Here is an 18,308-nt window from a genome sequence, read left to right on the forward strand (position 1 = left end):
CCCAAGGGCTCACGCCTGTAATCCCAACACTTTGGGAGGATGAGGCAGGAGGATAGCTTGAGCCTAGATGTTCGAGACCAGCCTCGGCAACAAAGCGAGACTGCTTGTCTCTACAAAAAATAGAAAAAGAAAAAAATATTAGGCAGGCATGGTGTGCCTGTGGTCCCACCTGTTCAGGAGGCTGAGGCAGGAGGAGCATTTGAACCCGGGAGTTTGAAGCTGCAGTGAGCTATGACCACATCACTGCCATCTTGCCTATTGATCCTAGCTCACTGGGCAACAAAGTGATACACTGCTAAAAAAAAAAAAAAAAAAAAAAAGAAAGAGAGAAAGAGAGGAAGGGAGGGAGGGAGGACAGAAAAGAGAAAGGAGAGAAAAAGGAATGTCCCTATAATTTTGCCAAAAAACAAATTTATCAGAAATTTTCCCAGAAAAGTTTCAGTTTCTCACGAAGTTCTATATAGAATTCAAAGAAAAATGACATCAAATTTACACAAACTGTTTCATTTTAAGTGACAAGCATAATCCTCAACAAACACCAGACAAAACCACTATAATTCTTAAAGAAACAGAGAATGAAAGTACATGACAAAAATAAAATACGTGTCAGGAGATGGACAAGTGAATTTACAGTATCCTAAGAGTTTCAGAGGATTCAGAAGGAGGAAAAAAGTATATAGCAACATTAACTTTTTTTTAAGCTAATAGAGAGGGTAGAATGGAATGAGTGAAACAAACCAGAATAGGAAAGACAAATGCAAAACATGTAATAAGATGGAAGGTTTACACCAGGTGCAGTGGCTCATTCCTGTCATCCCAACACTCTCAAAGCTGAGGCAGGAAGATCACTTGAGCCCGGGACTACAAAGCTACAGTGAGCTAGGATCCTGCTACTTGTACTCCAGCCCGAACAACAGAATGAAAACCTGTCATTTAAAAACAAAACAAAACAGAAGTTTGGAATAGTGAAGGCCTTTCTAACTAATAACTCAAAATACAGACACCGTGAAAGATTAATAAATTGAACAAAATGAAGTAAAAAACCCATGCATAGTAAAAAAAAAAAAAAAAAAAAAAGTTTTTTTCAAAAGCACAATATAAATAAAGACTAGCCAGATGGGCAAAAATTAGTCCAACTCATATGAAAACAGCATAATAATATATGAGGGGCTCCTTATGAACGTTCCAATAAATCACACTAAAAAAATCAACAACTGTGGCTGGGCACGGTGCTCACACCTGTAGTCCCACCACTTTGGGAGGCTGAGGTGGGTGGATCCCGTCTCTACTAAAAATAAAAAAATCAGCTGGGCATGGTGGCCTGCGCCTATATTCCCAGCTATTCGGGTGAGTGAGACAGGGCAGTCCCTTGAACGGGGGAGGCAGAGGCTGCAGTGAGCCAAGATCAAGCCACTACATTCCAGCCTACGTGACAGAGGGAGACCCTGTCTCAAAAAAAAAAAAAAAAAAAAATCAACAACCAAGTCAAAAAGCAGACCACAGAAAAGAACAAATTGCTCTTCAAACTATTAAAAAATGTCACCTTCACTAATACTAACAGAAATGCAAAACTACTGTTGGATATACAAACTTTTACCTGTTGTTAGATTACCAAAGGTATGAAGAACAGCTTTTTTATTCATATATTGGTAAAACTGGGAAAACATATTCGTAAAACTATAGGGAGAATAATTTGGCACTATCTATCAAAATTAATTGCAACACTCCTTTGACCCAATGTTTCCACCTATGGAAATTAATAATCCTATAGATATGCTTGTATATAAGCAAATGAAACATATACAAGAGTTAGTCATCAAAGTAGAAGATCAGAAAGTGCATCAACAACTGATCAATTAGATAACATGCTTAAAAAGGAAAAGAAAGCTCTATACTGATAACAGGATAAATTGTTCATGCTGGGTGCGGAGGCTGACGCCTGTAATCTCAGTACTTTGGAAGGCCGAGGCAGTAGGATCATTTGAGGTCAGGAGTTCAACACCAGCCTGGCCAACATCAGGAAACCCCATCTCTACTACAAATATAAAAATTGGCTGGGCGTGGTGGCGCATACCTGTAATCCCAGCAACTTGGGAGGCTGAGGCAGGAGAATCGCTTGAGCCCAGAAGGTGGTGGTTGCAGTGAGCTGAGACTGCACTACTGCATTCCAGCCTGGGCGAATGAGCGAAGCTTCAAATAAAAAAAGAAAATTCAAGAAAAAAGAAAAGAAAAATCTCCAAAAACAAAACAAAACAAAACAAGGTAAATTGTTCAGTGAAATAAGTTAAGATGCAGAAGAGTATATAATATTAACCCATTTGTATAAAGATGGAGGGAGTAAACATTTGTCTATTCACATTTGAATATGCAAAAGAAACCTAGAAAGACATGCAAGAAAGTAATAATTACATGGTAGCAGGAATGCTATTGATAAACTGGGCAGATGAGGAAGAGGAGTAACAGGAAGGATTTTGAATATATTTTCAAATTTTGTACAATCTGACTCTATAACATAGTCTGAAAATTAAACCATAAAATATATATAGCTAGCCAAAATCATTGTATTTTTCCCTTTTATCTACTCACACCATTACTCTAGTCAATGGCAAAACTACTTTAGAGGTGGCTACCCAAACTGGAGAAGAGTATAGTAATAATAGCTAAACCTCTCCTTTTTTTAGCTGCCTCATCACATATGCCAGGGTCTAATAAATTCACATGTACGCATTTCAGAATAGTACTGAGTTGTACAAAAATATGATTTATCTGGCAAAGATAACTAAAAGTGGAGAAGAAAATGAGGAATACACAAGAGTCCATAGGAAAGCACACCAAAACGTGATACAGAAGTCAGCATTTCTTTCTTTCTTTCGTTCTTTTTTTTGTTTGTTTTCTTGAAACAGAGTGTCACTCTCACCAGTCCCAGGGACTGAAGTACAGTGGTATGACCATGGCTCACTGCAGCCTCGACCTCCCAGGCTCAAGTCATCCTACTGACTCAGCTTCCCAAGTAGCTGGAACTACAGGCGCTTGCCACCATGTGTAACTAAGTCTTTTTATTTTTATTTTTTATATTTACTTTTGCGGAGACCAAGGTCTCCCTATGTTGCCCAGGCTGGTCTCATACTCCTATGCTCCAGTGAGCCTCCTACCTTGGCCTCTCAAAGAGCTGGGATTACAGATGTCGGGCAGCACACCCCGCCTAAAAGTCAACATTTCCTTATATTCAAGCAACAAAGATCCTCAGAGTTAAATAAAATTAATATTCACTAGGAACATCATCTGTCTAGAGATGTACAAAAGAGAAAAAATAATCTAAAACAACAGATTTTAGGTCTAACAACAACAAAATGTGGCTCATTTTTCAAAAAAAAATTCCTAACACAAGAAGCTATATCCATTTTCAAAAATACTTTTTTTTTTTTTTTTTTTTTTGAGATAGCAGGCTAATGGGCAATGGTGCAATCTTGGCTCACTGCAACCTCCACTCCCCGACTTCAAGCGACTCTCCTGCCTCAGCCTCCCAAGTAGCTGGGACTACAGGCACGCACCATCACACCCGGCTAATTTTTCTATTTTTAGTAGAAACCAGGTTTCACTATGTTGGCCAGGCTGGATTCGAACTCCTGACCTCAGGTGATCTGCCTCCCTCAGCCTTCCAAAGTGCTAGGATTACAGGTGTGAGCTACCTTGCCCAGACAAAAAAATAAGAATTTTAATTAGAAGTATGTATTTAATAGATCATTCTGCATAAAATATCCAATGCTTGTTTGTACACAAAGTAGAAAAATTGTGAGTCAATACAATAAGGATTCATAAATTATAGCCACTACTGTTAAACATGAGTAGAAAACGCTGTTTAATTTGATGAAATAAAATAAACTGCCAGGTATTTGAAGATACTCCACCGGCCCAGTTTTCAATAAAACTTTTTTCAAGAAATCTCTGCACTTACCCCCATTATCTATTCTATTTTAGGCTCCATCCTGATGGGGACACAGTTCATATCTCTATGAAAAAGAAAAAAAAAGAAACAGGTAATGAAGAAACATTTCAGACGATCAAAAACGTAGTATCTTCCCTACAACTTCAAAACTCCTGAAAATGGGAGAGCAGCATTTGTACTAGCTGCCCCCCAAGAATATTTCAGAACTTTCTTCACAAACAGTTGTTCCCGACGACATGTGATCTTCTTCAGAGGACAAGCTATTTTTTTAAAGTACATTTTAGGCTGGGCGCAGTGGCTTACGCCTGTAATCCCAGCACGTTGGGAGGCCGAGGCAGACGGATCACGAGGTCAGGAGATCGAGACCATCCTGGCTAACATGGTGAAACCCCATCTCTACTAAAATAATAAAAAATTAGCTGGGCATGGTGGCGGGCGACTGTAGTCCCAGCTACTCGGGAGGCTGAGGCAGGAGAAGGGCAACAACCTGGGAGGTGGAGCTTGCAGTGAGTTGAGATTGGGCAACAGAGCGAGACTCCATCTCAAAAAAAATAAAATAAACAAATAAATAAAGTACATTTTAACTTTTAAACTCCTGCCACAGGCCAGGCTCAGTGGCTCATGCCTGCAATTCCAGAGCTCTGGGAGGCCGAGGCGGGTGGATTACCTGAGGTCGGGAGTTTGAGACCAGCCTGACCAACATGAAGAAAACCCGTCTCTACTAAAAATAAAAAATTAGCCAGGAGTGGCGGAGCATGCCTGTAATCCCAGCTACTGGGGAGGCTGAGGCAGGAGAATTGCTTGAACCCGGAAGGCAGAGGTTGCGGTGAACCAAAATCGTGCCATTGCACTCCAGTCTGGGCAACAAGAGCGAAACTCCACCTAAAAGAAACAAAACAAAACAAAAAACTCCTGCCACAATTTTTTAAATCTCACATTAATGAAAACACAAGGATGCTGGGATTATTTACCTGGGGAGAGGGAGAAAAAATCAAAAAGGTCCTCTCGACACAAGAATGAAGCAAAGCTTTTAACATCTGCCTGTTACCTGTTTACTTCCTGTCCTTTTCTTTGTTTTTTTTTTTTGTGACGGAGTCTCGCTCTGTTGCCCAGGCTGGAGCACAGTGGGGCGATCTCGGCTCACTGCAAGCTCCGCCTCCCGGGTTCATTCTCCTGCCTCAGCCTCCCGAGTAGCTGGGACTACAGGTGCCCGCCACCACGCCCAGCTAAGTCTTTTGTATTTTTAGTAGAGACGGGGTTTCACCGTGTTAGCCAGGATGGTCTCCTTCTCCTGACCTTGTGATCCGCCCGCCTCAGCCTCCCAGAGTGCTGGGATTACAGGTGTGAGTCACCGCGCCTGGCCCTTTACTTCCTGTCTTATGGCCATCTAGGACGACTGCAGTCAAGTAGGTCTGGTTTCTCTTAAAGAGCCAAACTCACGAATTTAGAATTTTAATTTACATGGCAAGAAATGATCTCATGCATGCTGATTTCCCTTCTGAAAGGAATTAGGCTAATCAGCTATTATTGTTCAAACGCAATGGTACTCAAAATTTATTTTAGATCCCTCTGCCTCCCATCCTCAGAATGGAAAAGCAAAAATAAATGTAGAGCCAGTACTTCTGCTTCTTATGAAACACAGTAAGTTTCAATGGCATTGTCTTACTATGAAGAATAAGTTCCTGAAAGTCGCACTTGAGTATTTTTTATATCCCAGTTTGTTTCCAAAAGAGGTTCTGCAGCATACGACATAGTAATATAGGCCGGGCACAGCGGATCACACCTGTAATCCCAACACTTGGGAGGCTGAGGTAGGCAGATCGCTTGAGCCCAGGGGTTCGAGACCAGCCTGGGCAATATGGTAAAATCCCACCTCTACAAAAAAAAAAAAAAAAAAAAAATTAGTTGGATGTGGTGGTGGCGCACCTGTAGTCCCAGCTGCTCAGCAGGCTGAGGCGGGCAGATCAATTGAGCCCAGAAGGTCAAGGCTCCAGTGAGCCATGATTGCACCACTGCACTCCAGCCTGGATAAGAGAGTGGACCCTATCTCGAAATAAACAAAAAATGTATATATATATACACACACACACACACTATATATACACACATACACACAGATACTACATATATATACACACTATATTTGCACACCCTACATATATATATACACTTACATACATATATGAACTACAACAAACAATTAGAGTAGAAAATTAAGTTGAAATAGTTTTAAAAGGACAGAAGGCATAAGCCATAAAAGCCTACTGAGGTCGGGTGCAGTGCCTCACACATATAATCACAGCACTTTGGGAGGCCAAAATGGAAGGACCACTTAAGGTCAGGAGTTCAAGATCAGCCTAAGCAACAAAGTGAGACCTCATCTCCACAAAAAATAATTTTTTTAAGAAATAGAGTCTATTGGTAAGGTGCAGTGGCTCATGGCTGGAATTCCAGTACTTTGAGAGGTCGAGGCAAGCAGATCACAAGGTCAAGAGATCGAGACCATCCTGGCCAACATGGTGAAACCCCGTCTCTACTAAAAATACAAAAAATTAGCTGGGTGTGGTGGCACGTGCCTGTAGTCCCAGCTTCTTGGGAGGCTGAGGCAGGAGAATCACTTGAAACTGGAAGGCAGAGGTTGCAGTGAGCCCAGATCGCGCCACTGCACTCCAGCCTGGGCAACAAGAGCTAAACTTCTCAAAAAAAAAAAAAAAAAAAAGAAAGAAAGAAAAAGAAATTACAGAGCGTATTGATAAAGTTTGGATATTTGTGCCTCCAAATCTCGTGTAAAAATATACTCCCAATGTTGAAGGTGGAGTCTAGCAAAAGGTGTTTGGGTAATGGGGGCAGATCCCTCATGAATGTCTTGGTGTTTTCCTCGTGGTAATGAGTGAGTTTCTTGCTGGTGTTAGTTCACGTGAGATCTGATTGGTAAAAAGAGCCGGCCATCTTGCTCCCTTCTCTCACCACGTGACACTCCTGGTCCCCATTCCCACTCCCCCATGAGTAAAAGTTTCCTCAGCCCAACGGTGTTGGTGTTATGCTTGTACAGCCGACAGAACTGTGAACCAAATAAATCTCTTTTCTTTATATTAATAATCTACCTAGTTTCAGGTATTCCTTTATAGCAACACAAAACAGACTAATACCGCTATATTTCTTGCCTTTCAGTATTTCACTCTCCTGATTTTCCTATTACCTCTTTGGCAGCACCTTTCTGATCACCCTATCAAACCTTTAAATGGTGAAGTTCTTCAAGTCTCTGGCCTAAGATGTCATCTTATTTCACGTGAAATACTAGGCAATCTTATTCATTGTCCAAATTTCCATTACTAACTAAATTATAAAAATAAAACAGAGAATCCCAAATTTTATCCATTTGTATCTGTCCTCAGGTTCAAGTATAAAACTCTATATGCTACTTAAACACTTTATTTTATTTTATTTTGAGGTAGAGTCTCGCTCTGTTGCCCAGGCTGGAGTGCAGTGGCTCGATCTCGGCTCACTGCAACCTCCACCTCCAGGGTTCAAGCAATTCTCCTGCCTCAGCCTTCCAAGGAGCTGGGATTACAGGTGTGTGCCACCACTTCCATCTAACTTTTTCTATTTTTAGTAGAGATGGGGTTTCGTCATGTTGCCCAGGTTGGTCTCAAACTCCTGGCCTCAAGTGATCCACCGACCTCAGCCTCCTAAAGTGCTAGGATTACAAGTGTGAGCCACTGCACGCAGCCTACATAGACACTTGAAACGCTCCACAATTTATGACAAAACCTGCTCTTCCTGCTCTTTCCATATATTGGTAATGATATTTTCAATGACACATGGCTCATGCAACACACCTAGTATACATAATCTTTGACCACTTCAAACCTTACTCCCTAACCTTATTATTTTTTTTTTTTTTGAGATGGAGTCTTGCTCTATCGCCCAGGCTGGAGTACAGTGGCACGATCTTGGCTTAAATCTTGGCTTACTGCAAGCTCCGCCTCCCGGGTTCACACCATTCTCCTGCCTCAGCCTCCCGAGTAGCTGGGACTATAGGCACCCGCCACCATGCCCGGCTAATTTTTTGCATTTTTAGTAGAGACGGGGTTTCACCGTGTTAGCCAGGATGGTCTCGATCTCCTGATCTTGTGATCCGCCCGCCTTGGCCTCCCAAAGTGCTGGGATTACAGGTGTGAGCCACCACGCCCGGCCCTAACCTCACTTTTAATCCATAACTCTATTGTGCCCTTCCTCTTCCTCAATTCTGGTGAGATCTGCCTATCTCCCTCCATCTCCACTATTACCCTACTTAAAGCCAGCATCGCCTTTCATCAGGACCACTTCAGTCACCTCCTAAATGCAGCAGTTGCCCAGTTATCCATGGGAGAAACGTTCTAAGAACCCCAGTGGATATCTGAAATGACAAATGGTACTGAGCACTTGATTCTGTTTTTTTGCTATACATACATACCTATAAAAAAGTTTAATTTACAAATTAGGCACAGTAACAGATTAACAACAATAATAAAATAGAACAGGCCGGCTGTAGTGGCTCACGCCTATAATCCCAGGACTTTGGGAGGCCAAGGGGGGCAGATCACCTCAGGTCAGGAGATCGAGACCAGCCTGGCCAAAATGGTGAAACCCCATTTCTACTAAAAAGACAAAAAAATCAGCTGAGTGTGGTGGTGCACACCTGCAGTCCCACCTAAGCAGGAGGCTAAGGCACAAAAAATCAATTGAACCCGGGAGGTTGCAGTGAGCTGAGATCGTCCCACTGTACTCCAGTCTGGGCGACAAAGAGAGACTCCACCTCAAAAAAATTTAAAAATTAAAAAAAAAAATTATAACAATTTACTATGGAAAAGTTACGTGAATGTGGTCTCTCTCAAAATACAGTCTGCATAACAACAACCATACACACAGTGGTGGTCCCGTGAGATTAAATGGAACTGAACAATTCCTATTGCCTAGTGACATAGTGATGTAATAGCCATAGTAACATGACAGAGCAAATTTTAAACTAAATGTAGTGTACATTAAGTGCACAATGTTTATAAAGTCTATTGTAGTTGTAGCAGTCCGTTCTCTCACTGCTATAAAGAACTACCCAAGACTGGGCAATTTATAAAGATAAGAGGTTTAATTGACTCACAGTTGCACATGGCTGAAAAGGCCTCAGGAAACTTTCAATCACGGTGGGAGGGGAAGCAAGCATGTCTTACATGGCAGCAAGCAAGAGAAAGAGAATCTGTACGTAGGAAAACACTGCCACTTTCAAAACCATCAGATCTCAAGAGAATTCATTCACTGTCACGAGAACAGGATGGGGGAAACTGCCCCCATTATCCAGTCACCTCCCTCCTTCAACACATTGGGATTACAATTCCAGATGAGATTTGGGTGGGGATACACAGCCAAACCCTACCAGTAATGTACAATAATGTCCCAGGCTTTCACATTCACTCACCACTTACTAACTCACTCACCCAGAGCAACTTCTAGTCCTGCAAGCTTCATTCATGGTAAAGTCCTATACAAGTGCGTTTTTTTTTTTCTTTCATATCATTATTTTAGCTGTCCCTTTTCTATGTTTAAAAACACAAATACTTAATAGGCTATACCTTGTAGCCTAGGTGTGTAGTAGGCTATACAATATAGCTTTGTTTTTTTTGTTTTTTTTTTTTTTTTTTTTTTTGAGACGGAGTCTCACGCTGTTGCCCAGGCTGGAGTGCAGTGGCGCGATCTCGGCTCACTGCAAGCTCCGCCTCCTGGGTTCACGCCATTCTCCTGCCTCAGCCTCCTGAGTAGCTGGGACTACAGGCGCCCGCCACCGCGCCCGGCTAATTTTTTGTATTTATTTTTAGTAGAGACGGGGTTTCACTGTGGTCTCGATCTCCTGACCTTGTGATCCGCCCGCCTCGGCCTCCCAAAGTGCTGGGATTACAGGCTTGAGCCACCGCGCCCGGCCTCGATATAGCTTTGTTTAAGAACATTCTAAGATGATTGTGCAATGACAGAATCACCTAATGAGGTATTTCTAAGAAAATACCTGCTTCCTGCATGACACAACACATGATTCTACCTCACTGTATTCTACTCACCTATTTTCAGAGGTGTTGATCATGGGGAACTAAAATCAAGGAAAGAAACACAACAGATAATGGAAAATGACTGTAGTCTCTTAATATTCACTCTTAACCAACTATCACCAATCTGCAGAATGAAATTTTCACAAGAAAATGAACTTCAGAAATGGAAATCCAAATGCACCACTGCCCACTTAAAAACACTTCAATAGGCCGGCCACTGTGGCTCAAACCTGTAGTCCCAGCATTTTTGGAGGCTGAGGCGGGCGGATCACGAGGTCAAGAGATCGAGACCATCGTGGCCAACATGGTGAAAACCCATCTCTACTAAAAATACAAAAATCATCTGGGTGTGGTGGTGTGCACCTGTAGTCCCAGCTACTCGGGAGGCTGTGGCAGGAGGATGGCGTGAACCCAGGTGGAGGACGTTGCACTGAGCCGAGATTACACCACTGCACTCCAGCCTGGCAACAGAGTGAGACACTGTCTCAAAAACAAAAACAAAAAGAAAACAAAACAAGAAAACCACTTCGATAGTTTCCCTATATCATATAACCCTTTCTTACCTCCACAACCTTCCCTCCTTCCAACATTTCACTTTATGGGCAACACTGGCTTTTTCTTCTTTCAATTCTATAAATTCTACAGAGCTCATTCCCACTTCAAAGGCTTTTAACGGGTTGTTTTTACTCTAAACGGAATATTATTATTCACTGTACCCTCTTTTGCAGCTGGATAACTTCTGTGCATCCCTCTGGTCCTTGCTTAAAGTCACTTCATGAAAGACAATGTCTCTGAATCTCCAGATGAGGTCAGGTGCCATATGATGATTTAACTATGCTTCCTTCTTGGGATATATTACAATTACAATTAACTATTTATGCAATTAAGTTAACTCCTCTGCTAGATTATAAGCTCCATTTTATGGCTGTAGCTACCCCTAACATCAGGCACAGTCTCCAGGCACAGTAACTCAGAAACTACATGATGAAGGGATAAAAGGAACAAAACTACAAACATCCCATCGCTGCTATAACAAAGAAAGAAAAAAGAAAGAAAAATTTTAATTTTCAAAAATAGGCCAGATTCGATGGCTCATGCCTGTAATTCCAGCATTCTGGGAGGCCAAGGCAGGCGGGCGACGTAAGGTCAGAAGTTCAAAACAAGCCTGGCGAACATGGCGAAACCCCATCACTACTAAAAATACAAAACCTAGGCTGGGCACAGTGGCTCATACCTATAATCCCAGCAGTTTGGGAGGCCAAGGCAGGTAGATCACAAGGTCAAGAGATCGAGACCATCCTGGCCAACATGGTGAAACCCCATCTCTATAAAAAATACAAAAATTAGCTGGGTATGGTGGTGCATGCCTGTAGTCCCAGCTACTAGGAGGCTGAGGCAGGAGAATCACTTGAACCTAGGAGGCGGAGGTTGTAGTGAGCTGAGATTACACCACTGCACTCCAGCCTGGTGACAGTGCAAGACTCCATCTCAAAAAAAAAAAAAAAAAAGAAAGAATTTAGCCAGGCGTGGTGGCAGGCACCTGTAATCCCAGCTACTCAGGAGGCTGAGCCACGAGAATCACTTCAACCTGGGAGGTGGAGGATGCAGTGAGGCGAGATCTCACGCCACTGCACTCCAGCCTGGGTGACAAAGAGAGACTCTGTCAAAAAAAAAAAAAAAAAAAAACTCAACATTCATTTTTATATAATTTCGATGACACCATAATCCTATTCTTTTGGACAGCAATTAAGCAATAAGAATTGAGAAAAACTTATAGAGAGCCAAAGCAAATAATACAAGATACAGCATTTATAAATTACCTTTGTGTCTTTTAACATTTATATACTTTATCTTCAAGACACGAAAATATATGTACAAAGATATTTTATATAACCATTTATAACCATAAAACTTTTATAAAAGTCTGGCCGCTGCAGTGGCTCTCACTTGTAATCCCAGCACTTTGGGAGGCTGAGGCGGGTGGATCACTTGAGGTTAGGAGTTCAAGAACAGCCTAGGCAACAAGGTAAAACCCCATCTCTACTAAAAATACAAAAAATTCACTGGACGTATTTACTATTAGCAATTTAAATCCAACAATATATAAGAAGAATAGGCCAGTTGCGGAGGCCCACATGGATTACGAAAGTAATCCCAGCACTTTAGGAGGCCAAGGAGGGAGGATCATTTGAGGTCAGGAGACCTGCCTGGCCAACATGGTGAAACCCTGTCTCCAAAAAAGAAAACTAACTGAGCAGGGTGGCATGTGCCTGTAATCCCAGCTACTTGGGAGGCTGAGGCAGGAGAATCACTTGAACCTAAGAGGCGGAGGTTATAGTGAGCAGAGATTGCACCACTGTACCCATCTCCAAAAAAAATAATAATAATAATAATACACCATGACACCAAATGGCATTTAGTATATAACATTTGAAAATAAAACAATGAAATTTACATTAATATCTTTAAATATATAGCATTATCTCAATAGATACAGAAAAAGCTTTTGAGAAAACTCAATATGCATTCATGACATAAACCCTCAGGAAGCGAGGGCTAGACCTTACTCAACTGTGTATTCTCCATGGCATGGCATGACTATTCCTCTTGGGGTCTGTGACTGTAACTATCTTTTCAATAGGAGTCACAGTGGCTTCTGTTGGCCTTGTCATATCTAAATAGTAATAAAACCTATATTTGAAAACAATCTGATAAAGTTCATCAATAAAACCCCTACAGCTGACTTATAATTAATGGTGTAACACTGAATGCTATCCTTGAAGAATGAAAACAAGATTAAGTCCATTCTCTAAGGGAAGAGAAGAAAAGGAATTACAATGGGAAAAAAGAGAGAAAACTGTTTTATGACAATCATCTATTAGAAAATCTAAGAAATCTACCTAAAAAACTAGTAGAATTAATAGGACTTAAGTAAGGTTGTAAGAAACAGGTTAATATACAAAAATTTATAATTGCTGAAAAATGTATTTAATATTTTAAAATACAAATAGCATCAAAAAGGGACAAAATACTTAAAAATAAAAATAATTTTAGGCCAGGCGTGGTGACTCATGCCTGTAATCCCAGCACTTTGGGAGGCTAAAGCAGGTAGATCATTTGAGGTCAGGAGTTGACCAGCCTGGCCAACACGGTGAAATCCCATCTCTACTGAAATTATAAAAATTAGCTGGGCTTAGCGGTACATGCCTGTAATCCCAGCTGCTTGGGAGGCTGAGGCAGGAGAATTATTTGAACCCAGGAGATGTAGTGAGCCAAGACTGTGCCACTGCACTCCATTTAGGCAACAGAGTGAGACTCCGTCTCAACAAAAGGAAAAAAAATAAGTAATTTTAAAAACAGACCAAAGGCTAAAAGCAACAAACAACTGCTCAGGCAAAACAAAAAAGACCTAATAAATGGAGAGATATACTATACTAATGATTAAGACTCAATGGTTGTTAAGATGTCAGTTCTCCTTAAACTGATCAGCAGATTCAAGACAATTACAATCATGATCCCATCAGCCTGTTTTGGAGAAGAGAGAAAAGAGATTATTAAAATTGATACGGAAATGTGAAGGACGTAGAATATGCAGAACTTCGAAAAAGAAGAAAAAGGTTTAAGGACTTGCAATTCTGACTTCAAGACAATATAAAGTTACAAAATAATCAGAATACTCTAACTGAGCTAGACAAACAGATTTTTGGAGCAGAAGGAAGATTTCTGAAAGAGATCCCACTTATGCAGCCACAGGATGTTCCCAAAGCAACCCAGCGAGAAAAGGAGACTCTTTTCAACCAATGGTGAAAAACAACTGGACAGCCATATGCAAAAAACTCAAACCTACAAAAATAACTGCAGATGCATCACAGACCTAATACAAATTAGCAAAAGCAAAACCTTTAGAGGAAATCAAGGAAACTACCTTCATGACTTCGAGGTTAGGCAAAAGTGTCTTAGCTCACAGTAAGCAATAACTACAAAAGAAAACATGGATAAATTAAATTTATCAGATATAAATATTTCTGCTCATCAAAAGGTACAGTTAAAATAAATAGGTAAACCACATAGACTTGGGGAAAGTATTTACAAAACATTTATCTAACAAAGGATGAGTATTTAGGACATAGAAAACACCTTCTGCAACTCAAACAGATGAAAAAAAGAAAACAAAGAACACTAAAGGCTAAATGAACAAACTCATCACCAATGAGAGCACACAAATCGTCAACACACAAGCTAAAATGTGCTCAATATCACCAGTTCTCATGAAAAGGTAGATTGAAACCACAATGATACTACTTCCGGTCAAGACGGCATGAATAAGGGGACCAGATTTAGCCTCCTTGCATGAAATAATAAAAATCTAATAAAATGAATGAAACAACAACACTGAAGATATTGGACAAGTAACAAAAGACAGTGATCCCTGGAAGACAAAAACAAACGGGCTGCAGGCGTGCCCAGCTTACTGCCTCGAGAGTTTCCAGGTCGTGGAACAGGGAGGAGGAACCCAGGCAGAGCATGTGGTCTCCCCAAGTTGAGGAAATGAAGCTGGAAGTCCAAGGAGACCAAGGTGCCTAGAGCTCACAAGGGAGACCAGCACTGAGTAGACAGCTGGAGAGAGAGAGAGAAATGAAGAGATCTACAAAGGCTCACCCTAGAACTTTTGGTTGAATGACAAATCAGCACTTGCAATGTAAAGGAACTATCCAAGGGCAAGGTGAGAAATCACCGAAAGAATTAGAAGTAATAGCATCCAGAACTGACATAAGGATGTGAATAGTACCCGTACCCAAAATCCAAAAGCAAATGATGTGATGTAATTTATATCACATTGGAGATATGACATCGGAGTACTAGGAAAGAAAAGGCTTCAGAAGGAGGAAAAAATTAACCCTAAACACAGCCCTGGTCCAGTCAAAGAAAACATAAAAGACCCAACAGAAAGAAACTGTTTTCAAGCAACTGAATAATACTACAGAACAAAGTCCACAAATATTTTTAAAAGGCGAGCAAAACTAAAGAAACGAGAAAACAAGGTAAAATTCCCACTGGTTAAAAAGTCAATCAAAATTTATAAGACTTACATAGAAGCAGGAAATTACACCCCACAATGAAACAAAAAAACAAACCAATTTTGAAATGAAACAGAAAATAGAATTAGTACACAAGTCCTTTAAAACAATTATGATGCTATTTCATGTGATCAGAAGGTTAGAACAAACAAGTAAAAATATGAAATATTTTTAAAATTTGAACTTCTAAAGATGAAAAATTACAAAGTCTAAGATGAAAAATACACTTTGAAATTTACAACCCGTGAAACCAAACTTGCTAACCTAAATGAAACAGAAAAAAACACACTAAAAAATGTAATATGTGATAATTGAAATAACTTCAAGAGGCCAAACATACTTGTAACCAGAGCCACAAAACAGGAGATAATATAGAAAAAAAAACTTTAGAAATCATGGCCAAAAACTTTCACGTTTGATGGAAATTATAAGCATATATAACACAGTACTCTATTAATCAACTATCAGTCATTAGAAACATGAAGAAAAGTGGCTGAGTGCAGTGGCTCACGCCTGTAATCCCAGCACTCTGGGAGGCCGAGATGGGAAAATCTCTTCAGGCCAGGAGTTTGAGACCAGTGTGGGCAACACTGCAGAACACCGTCTCTTAAAAAAACAAAACAAAACAAAACAAAACACACACACACACACACACACACACACACACACACACACGAAAAATGGCCTGGCCCTGTGGCTCACACCTGTAATCCCAGCACTTTGGGAGGCCGAGGCCAGCAGGTCACCTGAGGTCAGGAGTTCGAGACCAGCCTGACCAACATGGACAAACCCTGTCTCTACTAAAAATACAAATATAGATAGGCATCGTGGTGCATGCCAGTAATCCCAGCTACTTGGGAAACTGAGGCAGGAGAATTGCTTGAACCATGGAGACGGAGATTGCAGTGAGCCGAGATTGTGCCACTGCACTCCAGCCTGGGCAACAAGAGGGAAACTCCGTCTCAAAAAAAAAAAAAAAAACAAAAAAACAAAAACCACACACACAAAAATTAGCCACAGGTAGTGGCACACACTTGTGGTCCTTCCAGCTAAGGCAGGAGGAGGTTGAGGCCATAGTGAGCCATGATTGTGACCCTGCACTCCAGCCCAGGCGATAGAGTAAAAGTGTATCTCCAAAAAATAAGGTAAACCACGACCAAAATGACTAAAATCAGAAATTAAAATTCTAATGCAGCCAAAGAAAAAGATCTTATTACACACTAAAAAATCAAAAGAAAGTTGAAATCGTTATAATACTATCATGTAAAGTAGACAAAAATAAAAATTTTATGAGGAAAAAAGAGCATCATTTTATAAACATTAAGGGTTTAATTCATCAAGAACACATGCAAATCCTGAACATTTATTTACCTATTAATAACAGAGCTTCAAAATAAATAAAGCAAAAATGAAAGTACGAACTGTAAGAAGAAATGAAATAATCTACAATTTTTTTTTATTTTTTTATTTTTTTTTTTGAGATGGAGTCTCACTGTGTCGCCCAGGCTGGATTGCAGTGGCCGGATCTCAGCTCACTGCAAGCTCTGCCTCCCGGGTTTACGTCATTCTCCTGCCTCAGCCTCCCGAGTAGCTGGGACTACAGGCGCCCGCCACCTCGCCCGGCTAGTTTTTTGTATTTTTTAGTAGAGACAGGGTTTCACCGTGTTAGCCAGGATGGTCTTCATCTCCTGACCTTGTGATCCACCCGTCTCCGCCTCCCAGAGTGCTGGGATTACAGGCTTGACCCACCGCTCCCGGCCAGAGTCTACAATTATATTTTAAAATTTCAGCAAACCTCTCTATGTGATAGAACCAGGTCAGGCGTGGCGATTCACACCTGTTATCCCTGAACTTTGGGAGCCTGAGACAGGATTGCTTGAGCACAGGAGTTCAAGACCCACCTGAGCAACAAGGGAGACCCTGTCTCTACAAAAAGATTTTAAAAAGCTAAGTGGGTGAGCCGGGCATGTTGGCTCACACCTGTAATCTCAGCACTTTGGGAGCCTGAGGCAGGCGGATCACCTGAGGTCAGGAATTTGAGTCCAGCATGGCCAAAATGGTGAAACCCCGTCTCTACTAAAAATACAAAAATTAGCTGGGCGTGGTGGCGTACAACAGTAATCCTGCTACTCGGGAGGCTGAGGTAGGAGAATCACTTGAACCCAGGAGGCGGAGGTTGCAGTGAGCAGAGATCGCACCATTGCACTCCAGCCTGGGCGACAGAGCGAGATTCCATCTCAAAAAAAAAAAAAAAAATTTTTGCTAGGTGTAGTAGCATATGCCTGTAGACCCAGCTACTGGGGAGGCTGAGGTGGGAGGATCACTTGAGCCCAGGGGGTGGAGGCTCAGTGAGCTATGATTGTGCATGTCACTGCACTCCAGCCTAGGTGACAGAGCGACATCATGTTCAAAACAAAGGAATGATAATCATAATAACAGGACCAGTAGACAGAGAATGAGTAAGGATACAGAAGCTTGAATAACATCATTAAGCAAACTGACCTAACTATAGAATACTCTGCACAAACTACCAGAATAAAAATTCTGTTCAAGTGCATTTGGAACACTTACCAAGATATACTATATTAGAACCAGAAAAACAACTCTTGGTAAATTTAAAAGGTTTCAGGTCTTATCACGAGTTTTTTTCTTACCACTGTGTTATTAATTTAGCAATCAGTGACAGAAAAAAAAATCAATCGACAATCCCGATATTTGGAATCAAAACATACTTTTAAAATAACCAATGGGGACCGGGAGCGGTGGTTCACGCCTGTAATTCCATCACTTTGGGAGATCGAGGCAGGTGGATCACAAGGTCAGGAGTTCAAGACCAGTGTGGCCAAGATGGGGAAACTCCGTCTCTACTAAAAATACGAAAGTTAGCCGGGCATGGTAGCAGGCACCTGTAACCGTAGCTACTCAGGAGGCTGAGGCAGAGAATGGCTTGAACCCAGGAGGTGGCGTTTGCAGTGAGCCAACATCACAGCCGCTGCACTCCAGCCTGAGCGACAGAGCAAGAATCTGTCTCAAAATATAAAATAAATAAATTAATTAATTAAATAAAATAACCAACGGGTAAAAAAAAAAAGACAAAAATATCAAGTATTTTTAAGACAGCTAAAGCAGTAATTGAGAGAGAAATTTATACAATTACACGACTGTATTAGAAAAGAAACAAATCAGTGACTTCATCTTTTCCTTAAG

The sequence above is a fragment of the Macaca fascicularis genome, chromosome 16, assembly GCF_037993035.2.
Source record: "Macaca fascicularis isolate 582-1 chromosome 16, T2T-MFA8v1.1".
Lineage (NCBI taxonomy): Eukaryota > Metazoa > Chordata > Mammalia > Primates > Cercopithecidae > Macaca > Macaca fascicularis.